This window comes from Myotis brandtii, unplaced genomic scaffold, assembly GCF_000412655.1.
Source record: "Myotis brandtii unplaced genomic scaffold, ASM41265v1 scaffold250, whole genome shotgun sequence".
Classification (NCBI taxonomy): Eukaryota; Metazoa; Chordata; class Mammalia; order Chiroptera; family Vespertilionidae; genus Myotis; species Myotis brandtii.
This window is the reverse complement of record NW_005359478.1, coordinates 7,002,349-7,011,870: the sequence shown is the minus strand read 5'-3', so window position 1 is coordinate 7,011,870 and position 9,522 is coordinate 7,002,349. Positions and strand designations below refer to the sequence as shown.

The window sequence follows — 9,522 nt, the reverse complement described above, 5'->3', positions numbered from 1 at the left end:
TAACAGGTAGATCCAGGCCTATCACAGGCAGCAGCTGACACTGACCTGAACCAACTCCCTCTCAAGAGGCTCCAGAACCAATATATCTGGAGGCTGATTTCATACCACAACCAATCACCACACAATTAGCTTCATAAGTAACACACCCAAAGGGAGATCCTGGCAGGCTCCAGACCCTGCTGGGTGGGGTGAATCTGATTCCACGGGGTCGTGGCCAATCCTCACAGCCAGCCAGCCAGTCAAAGGGTCAGTCCCACCCACCGATATGCCAACAGCAATCAAGGCTCAACTACAACAGGAGGACACAAACACCCACACAAAAGATACTCCTGACACACTTGGTACAGGGGATCAAGGAGACTATGCCACTGGGCCACACCACACAGGACACCTACTACATAAGGCCATTCTGCAAAGGCTGGGAGATGTAACAGGTCTATCTAATACAGAGAAACAAACACAGAGAGACAGCCAAAATGATGAGACAAAGAAACATGTCCCAAATGAAAAAACAGGAGAAATCCCCAGATAAAGAACTAAATGAGCCCTAGCTGGTTTTGCTCAATGGATAGAGCGTCGGCCTGGGGACTGAAGGGTCCCAGGTTTGATTCCAGTCAAGGGCATATGCCCGGGTTGCGGGTTCAATCCCCAATGTGGGACATGCAGGAGGCAGCCGATCAATGATTCTCTCTTATCATTGATGTTTCTATCTCTCTCTCCTTTTCCCTTCCTCTCTGAAATCAGTAACTAAATGAAATGGAGGCAAGCATCTTGAGTTCTGGATTTCCATTCTGAAATGGAGGCAAGCAATCTACAGAGTTCAAAACACTGGTTATAAGGATGCTCAAGGAACTTAGTGAGAACGTCAACAAAGAGATAGGAAATATAAAAAAAGACATAGGAACCATAAAATGAAACAGTCAGAAATGAAGAATTCAGTAACTGAAATGAGGAATACACTAAAAGGAATCAACAGCAAATTAGACAATCAAATCAGCTATTTGGAAGGCAAGCATAACAACATTCACATCATAGGGTACCAGAAGGAGAAAAGAGCAAGCAAGGGACTGAAAACCTATTTGAAGAAATAAAGACTGAAAAGTTCCCTAACCTGGTAAGGGAAAAAGACATATAAGTACAGGAAGAACAGAGAGAGTCCCAAACAAGAAGAATCCAAAGAGGACCACACCAAGACACATCATAATTAAAATATCAAAACTTAAACACAAAGAGAGAATCTTTAAAGCAGCAAGAGAAAGATAGTTCTCATGAACCTAGCAGTGTGAAGTTACAAGCCATTAGAGTCTTGCTTCCCCTATGTCACTTAGGGGGTCAATTTTGAAGAAGTCCTCTGATGAGCTGAGGAGTATAGAACTATGCTCTGCACTTAGAGGTTGGGCTGAGGTTGTGCTGTCTGCTTGCCACGGAACTCTTCCAGGAAGCAGGAGACTCTGGAATGACCCAGAGGGCCTTCTGAGAACTGTTGACAGGAGCAACTGAGAGTTACCATTGTCAGCAGCAAATGCTGCTGGGAGTCACGGCATGTAGCTATATACAGAGGACTGGTCAACAGGAGCTGTGGCCACTGGCTTCCTCTGCCATTGAGGACCATGACCCACAAAAGCTGGTGCCATCAATAGCAATTTCTAAATGACAGTGCTAGAAATTGCCCATGGAACGGATCCTTGTTATTCAAAGCAGCAGACCCTAGGTCAGAACTGGGAGATCTTATTGCTCAGACGCTTCTGGCCCCCTTCACTGTCAGTTCAGAGGACTAAAGTGCTAATCATTGAACAGCAAACTTTAGAGGGAATAGCATGTGCTTGGAATCAAAAGACCTGGACTTGAGTTCTGGATTTTCCATTCTGTGACCTTGTATAAGTCCCCTAATCTTCTGAGCTTCAGAGGATTTAATGAATATATATATATATGAAAATGCTTTATAACAGGTATACAGTACCAGGAAAATGGAAAACATTGTTATCATTATTTTTTCAGTAAATTCCTCAATGAAGAGCAAAATTAACAATTTTGCACCAGAAAACTTGAAGGAATATAACCTCAGAAAATCTGAGTGGAGGCCCAAGCCAGTTTTAGAAACCTCTCATAGAAATAGAGCTAAAAGGATGAGGTTTGGAGAATGAGAGTCTCATTAATGAATAGGATCTGATTCAAATTTGTGATCTCAAGTTCTTGGGCCTCTGCATAGATGTGGTACAAGTTTTCAGCTGCTTCATGTTCTTGAAATCCCATTTTGTTTCAAATGAAAAACCACCTGAAAGTTTCCTGAAGAGGGTTTTTTTAGGGAAAATTTAAGCATAACATATCTGTGGTTGATCTGTCAGTATAGTCCCTTCCAAAGTTCCTCTGGAAAACCAGAAGGCAACAATATTGCAGCAGCTGGGAAAGAGGGACACATGACGAGGTGCGATCACAGCTGCTATTGGGAGTCAGGACACCCTTGATACCTACAGAATGGTGCTGAGGGCCACTCTTTGCCCTTCACCACCGTGTGGAGCCATCACAGGTGCAATGCTACCTCTGTGCCTATCTTGCCCTGGGCACCATCTTCTGTTTTGGCAATGACTGGTGCTTCTGACAAACTCCATCTGCCTATTCACTTTGAGTTTCCACCACACTGACATCTGGGATTCAAAACTATTCAATCTACTGTCAACAGAGCTTTCTTTTATAAAAAGAAAAAAGAAAAAAAAACAGTCAAGAAGTGATGGAACCCAAACACTATCTAAATGAAACAGAGAAACATCATTCGTTTTGTTTTGTTTTTTAAATAGAGCTTTCCATCCCCCACGTGTTTATTCTATAATTAGAAATGGTATTGTGATCACCCTCTAAAAATCCTGTTTTTGTAATACTGAATTTACCATATGATATTAATTTGAGGAAAGAAAAAAAACAGGAAAGCAGCTACAGCACAAAGAGTTCTGCAATGCAGTACTATGGAGTTTCAGAGACACAAGGAATAACTTAAAAAAAAAGTCTATTAACGTTTTCAGACATGACAGTGATGAAATTGTTCAGTTCAAGTCCACATTGACTCTTGCCTGCTATTGCAATAGACTGAATTGCTTAGCCTACTTCTCAATTTTTCTCTCCTTTGATTCAGTCTCCAGAAAATATTGTCCTGCACCCCCAACTCAGATCATATCCTTGGTCAGAAGCCAGACCTCATCACCTACAGAATAAAGGACTGCCCCCAAACTCAGTATCCAAGGATCCCTCAGGCATTTTCTACAAAGGTGACACCTAGGGGGTGTTTGGAAAAGTTGGGGGAGTTCTTCTCAAGGATCAAAACAACATAGAGCAATAGTGGCTTTTAGAAGGCTAGGACCAGGGATACACACTCCCTAAGACACCAAAGAACCATCCACCCCAACATACCGATACAATACCCATTGAGAAACTCTAAGACTAACTTTGCAACTTTTCCTAAGTTTATTTTCTCCTTCTTCTGTCATATACAACACTCCAACCACTCTGACTAGTCTTATTTCTTTTTCTAAATATGTATTTGTTGATTTTAGAGAGAGAAAGGAATGGGAGGGGGGAGAGAGAGAGAGAAATTGATTTGTGGTTCCATTTATTTATGTATTCATTGATTGCTTCTTATATGTGTCCTGCCTGGGGATGAAACCCACAACCTTGCTGCACAGGCTCAATGCTCTAACCAACTGAGCTACCTAGCCACAGCCCTGATGAGTCCCATTTCTAACATCAGAGTCTGTGCTCACACTAGACCCTTGTCTGAGATGTCCTTCCCAACCCACTAATCTTTGACACTCTCTGACTTTCAAAACCCAGGATAAACTATTCTTAGCCTCCAGTCAACATTAATTTCTCCCAATTCTGTGGTCCCACATGACTTTGTTTATACCTCTGCTGTAACACTTATTGTATTCTGACTTACATTATTGCCATTTTATTACTCTTATCTTCACTACCAAATAATATATTCCTTGAAGATAGGAACTGCTTTATACAGCTTTATACACCTCAAACACTGAGCATTCACTTAGCACCTTACTACCTGGTAGTTAGATTTGTTGGATTTAATTGAATTAAACTAATTATTTTAAAATATTTTTTTCTGCCAAAACCGGTTTGGCTCAGTGGATAGAGCATCAGCCTGCGGACTGAAGGGTCCAGGGTTCGATTCTGGTCAAGGGCATGTACCTTGGTTGCAGGCACATCCCCAGTGGGAGATGTGCAGGAGGCGGCTGATCAATGTTTCTCTCTCATCGATGTTTCTAACTCTCTATCTCTCTCCCTTCCTCTCTGTAAAAAATCAATAAAATATTTTTTAAAAATATTTTTTCTGTCAGATATATGCAAGAATATTTTAAATTAAAAAAAACTATTAGTGGATTTAATAGGTAAAGTCTTATTTTATTAGTTCTTCATGGACAAAAATCTGTTTAAGTAAATTGAAGAAAAAAAAAGTTGGTTTTCTGTCCCTGTAACTTAGGGTTAAATCCTTTTGAAAGAAACAGCCAAAAGGAGTTAGTCTTCCAAAAGTCACAAGGAAAAGGAAAATGTAATTTTTTTGGTGTTACCCAGTGAGATTTTTGTGTACACAAAGCTCCCCAAATGACTATAAACTTTACAAATTTCAATTTACTTCAATTCAATTAAAAAAAAATTTAAGTCACCTTTGGACTAGGATGAAACGTGGAAAATTTCAACTCAAATAAGATTTTTTTTTCTAGGAAGCTGTGAGCAAATGAAAACAAGATTTGGCGGGAGCATTCTACCACCTCTACCATAGGACGGGTCCCTGCCAGCGCCATACTTGTTGATGAGACATCTGGCCAGAGGCCTGCTGTAGAAACACAGTCTGTGACTTTATTTTGCTGGACATTTCATCTGTGAAGATTTTCTTTTCCAGTTACAAAGTCCTCCCAAGAGGGACATAGCCGCTTTTTGGAAACCTGTGAAGTGTTGGCAAGTCTTGCCCTGTTTACCATGGAAACTTGCACTTGGATAGAATTACAGTGTATGACCTGGTACAAGCATAGATGAATGTTTGATGCCTGCTATTTTCTCTTCATGTTGATTTGGAAATTATAAATCACAGAACCAGATCAAATAGCTTTGATCTTCCCAGTTCATTTGTCCATCGTGGCATACGGTCATACCTGCACAGACTTGAAAATACGTTGGCAGATAACAGAACATGTTATGATTAAAATGTATGAGTTTGGTTCTGATTAATCTGCAGAGGATTGCCTGAAAAGTAGACTATTTGTAAGCATGGATGATTTATATCCGCTTATTTGTTGTTCTTTCTTAGAGAGTTCTAAAAATCATATAGTTTCGAAATTGCATTGACAGGTTTGTGGGGGTTTTTTAATGAGAAAGAAAGAAATTAATTAGCTCTGACTGCAAGCAGATATTATCTGCTTTCCTCTAAATAACTGTTTAAAGCATCTGGTCCAATATTGTGTAAGAGATTTGTTTTTATGTCTTTGGGAAATAGTTAACTGTCTAGTTCAGGACTTCATCACTTCTTGCCTGGATTACTGCAACAGTTTCTAACTGGATCCCAGACCAGGATTTTTGCACCCCACCCTCAAGTCATTTGCCATACTCCTTCCTAATGGTACTGTCATTCAAAAAACAGATCTGATTCCCCCAGTGGTTAAAATCCTTCAAAGATTTCAGGAAAGCTTTTAGGAGAAGGTGCCAAATTAGTATAACATGCAAAGTTCTATCAGAGCCTTCCCTCTTGCCTCACACTGTCACTCTGTGTTCCACTGTGCCATGTGTCGTGCTATAAGTCATCACTTATTTGCGCTGCTTTGCCTTAGAACCAGCTGTTCCCATGCATATAATGTCATCTCTGGAATTTCCTGCCCTTTCCATGACTTGCTCCTATTCATATTTCAGCTCCTGGACCACTTTTTCCAGAAACCAATCCAAAGTTTCTCATCTAGAAAAGATGACCCCCCACAAGTGTCCCAGTAACCGTGTGCATATCTGCACCGTGGCAGCCAAATCACACAGCCCTGCATTTTAATGGCATGGAAGTTCCAAGAGACCAGATTTTACCTGGAGCCTAACAATACTCTGGTATGTACACGGTACTCAATAAAAATTGGTCAGCCCTAGCTGGTTTAGCTCAGTGGATAGAGTGTGGGCCTGCGGATTGAAAGGTCCCAGGTTCGATTCCAGTCAAGGGCACATGCCTGGGTTGCAAGCTCGATCCCCAGTGGGGGGCATGCAGTAGGCAGCCAATCAATGATTCTCTCTGATCACTGATGTTTCTCTCTCTCTCTCTCCCTCTCCCTTTCTCTCTGAAATCAATAAAAATATATATTTTTTAAAAAATTGGTCAAATTATAAACAAGCAAAAGGATGAATGAAGGAATAAAATGTGTATGTTTACATTGTACTTGTTTTATCAGTTTTACTTTTATACACTGATCTTGAATTTGCCATTTGGAAAGGACCTTGGGAATTGTTTTTTTCCCTTTCTACCATTTTGAGGAAGCAAAGTAGATTTAAGAACACAAAGTTTAAACAAGCTGAAAAGAATTGAAAATTCTCTTTTTTAAAAAATATATTTTACTGATTTCAGAGAGGAAGAGAGGAGAGAAAGAGAAACATCAATGATGAGAGAAAATCATTGGTTGGCTGCCTCCTACACACCCCCCAACTGGGGATCGAGCCTGCAACCCAGGCATGTGCCCTTGACCAGAATCGAACCGGGGACCCTTCAGTCCGCAGGCCGATGCTCTATTCACTGAGCCAAACTGGCTAGGGCAAAAATTTTCTTTTTGTGGCTAATGCAGCTGTGGCTCCCAGTCCCAACAAACATTTGAAGTGTGTAGCAGCTCCAAAGTATTGATGCTGATTAAACTGACCAGTGTGTTTGCTTCTCGTCCACCTACCAGTCCCCACAATCTAAGAGAATGTCTCCCTTTCATTGTTTTCTAAACAGAGTTATATATGCTCTGACAGGAGATGAGGTAAAGATCTGTCTGCAGCAGTTCATGAAGGTTGATGGCAGGGTGCAAATGATATAGCCTACCCAGTTGGTCTAACAGCTATCTCAGCATTGACAAGACCGAAGAGAATTTCAGTCTCTTCTATGACACCAAAGATTGCTTTGCTTTCCATCGTATTACACCTGATGAGGCCAAGTACAAGTTGTGCAAAGTGAGAAGGATCTTTAAAGACACAAGGGGAATCCCTCATCTGGCAACCTGTGATGCTCACACCAACTGCTACCCTGATCCCCTCAGCAAGGTGAATGACGCCATTCAGATTGATTTCGAAAATGTTAAGGTTACTGATTTCACAGGGAACCTGTATGTGGTTACCTGAGGTACTAACTTGGAAAGAATTGGTGTGATCACCAACAGAGAGAGACATCCTGGTTCTTTCAATGAGTTCATACAAAAGACAACATCTTTGTTATTGGCAAAGGCAACGAACCACTGATTTCTCTTCCCAGAGGAAAAGGGATCCAGCTCACCACAGCTGAAGGAGAGACAAGAGACTGACAGCCAAACAGAGCGGCGGGTGAAATGATCTCTAGGTGACATGATTGTTAGGGTCTTTATACTTAATTAAAGACAATATGGCATAATTTAAATTTTTAAAGAAACAAGCCCTGGCTGCTGGGTGGCTCAGTTTGTTGGAGCATCATCCCCTGAACCAAAAGGTAGCAGGTTTGATTCCCAGTCAGGGCACAAACCTAGATTTTGCAGGTTAACCCCGAGTTTGGGTGCATACAGGAGGCAACCAATTGATCTCTCTTTTCTCTCTCTCTCTCTCTCCCTTCCTCTCTTTCTAAAAATCAATAAACATATCCTCAGGTGAGGATTAAAAAAATTGAAAATGGCAGAAGTAATTTAAGAACTAAATATTAATTATTTATGCAGTCATCATTCAAATCATGTTCTGACCCTTTCCACTATATACATTATATTGACCAACCCAGAGCAACTAACGCAAAAATGCCAAATATAGTTTGTGACCAATAAGCCACCTCAAATTATCCCATAGATATTGGTAATTTTCAGGATAAAATCATCTTAAATTTATACAATATACAAAAGCATTCACATAAGTGATCCTTAGCACTTTTGTTAAAAAGTATGTTATTAACTTGAACCAGCAATAGGGTTTATAATTCCCCCTGAGATTTGAAACAATCTGCTTGCAGGATCTGTGACTTTTCCACTTTAAAAAACAAACAAACAAACAAATAAAAAACCTGTATATGCATTGACAGTTCAAAGAGCCCAATCTTTAATTCTAGTGGTAATAAACCCAGATCCAGTCCAGAACATGTACTTCCTGGAATCTTCTACCCAGGCATCAAGAAGTCAAAGCAATATTTGAAGTCAACCGTCTATGTAGAAAAAAAAAATCTACGGAATGTGGGATGAAGTACAACAGACTTTTTAGCCCGCAAAATCCATCCCTCCCTGACCCCCATCCTTATTGGTCAATGTCTGAAACTACCTTAACAAACAGAAACACACAGTAAGAGAAAATAAGGCTTAAGATGTCCAAGAGATTACCACTGACTTACATTCACACTACCTATTATATTTCTCTTTTTGCCTTCTGTGCCAGGAAGCTCAAGAATTTACTGTTCAGTTGTAGTAAAACTTTACTAATTTCTGCTTCAGTTAGAATTTTTTTCCTTTTTTTAATATTTTATGAACTAAATGTTTGTGGCCCCTACAATTCATATATTGAAACCCTAATTCCCAGTATGGCGGTATTTGGAGAAGGGGGCCCCTAATGAAGTAATTAAGGTTAAAGGAGGTCATAAGGTTGATTCCCTGATCCAATAGGATTAGTGTTCTTACAAGAAGAGACACCAGAGAGCTGGCACACTCTGTTTCTCTCCCCCTTCTCCTCTCCCTCCCTCCCTGCACATGCACCAAGGAGAGGCCATGTGAGGACATAATAAGAAGGCAGCCAGGAAGAGAACTCTCACCAGAAACCAAATCATCTTGAACCTTGATCTTGGACTTCTGGCCTCCAGAACTATGAGAAAATAAATTTATGTTGTTTAAACCACCCAGTCCACAATATTTTGTTGTGGCAGCAAACTGACTATTACATATACGATTCCTGTCTTCTCTTTTTATCTGTCTCTTTACTGCTTCCCTGGCAAACAGTCCCTAGGCTTTGGTCACTGTAAACTCTGCTGTGCTACATCTCTCACCATCCACGAAGTCTTTAAAAAAATATTCTGAAAGAAATTAAGAAGGGTAATAACTCAGCACAGTAATTTGGAGGTTGCATTCAATCTACCCTTGCAACCTTAAAATTAACCTTGTTTATTCCTTTTTAAAAGTGTACTCTATAATTTTATTAAAAACCATGATAGCTTTTTTTCCCTATTATACTTTAGTGTTAAATTCTATAAGTGAAGTTTCTGTAAAACTGGCAAAATTAACAAGTGTGTTACTGTGGCTTGATTTCATGGGGTGGTGTGTCGCTATTGGCCACCAGAACAATGTTCTCCCATCCCATTTT

At 40.3% G+C, this 9,522-nt stretch overlaps 1 pseudogene; it reads left to right on the top strand.

Moving 5' to 3' along the window:
• Positions 1-265: 265 nt before the first annotated feature.
• Positions 266-7,549, top strand: LOC102261776 (annotated as a pseudogene).
• The last annotated feature ends 1,973 nt before the right edge of the window (positions 7,550-9,522 follow it).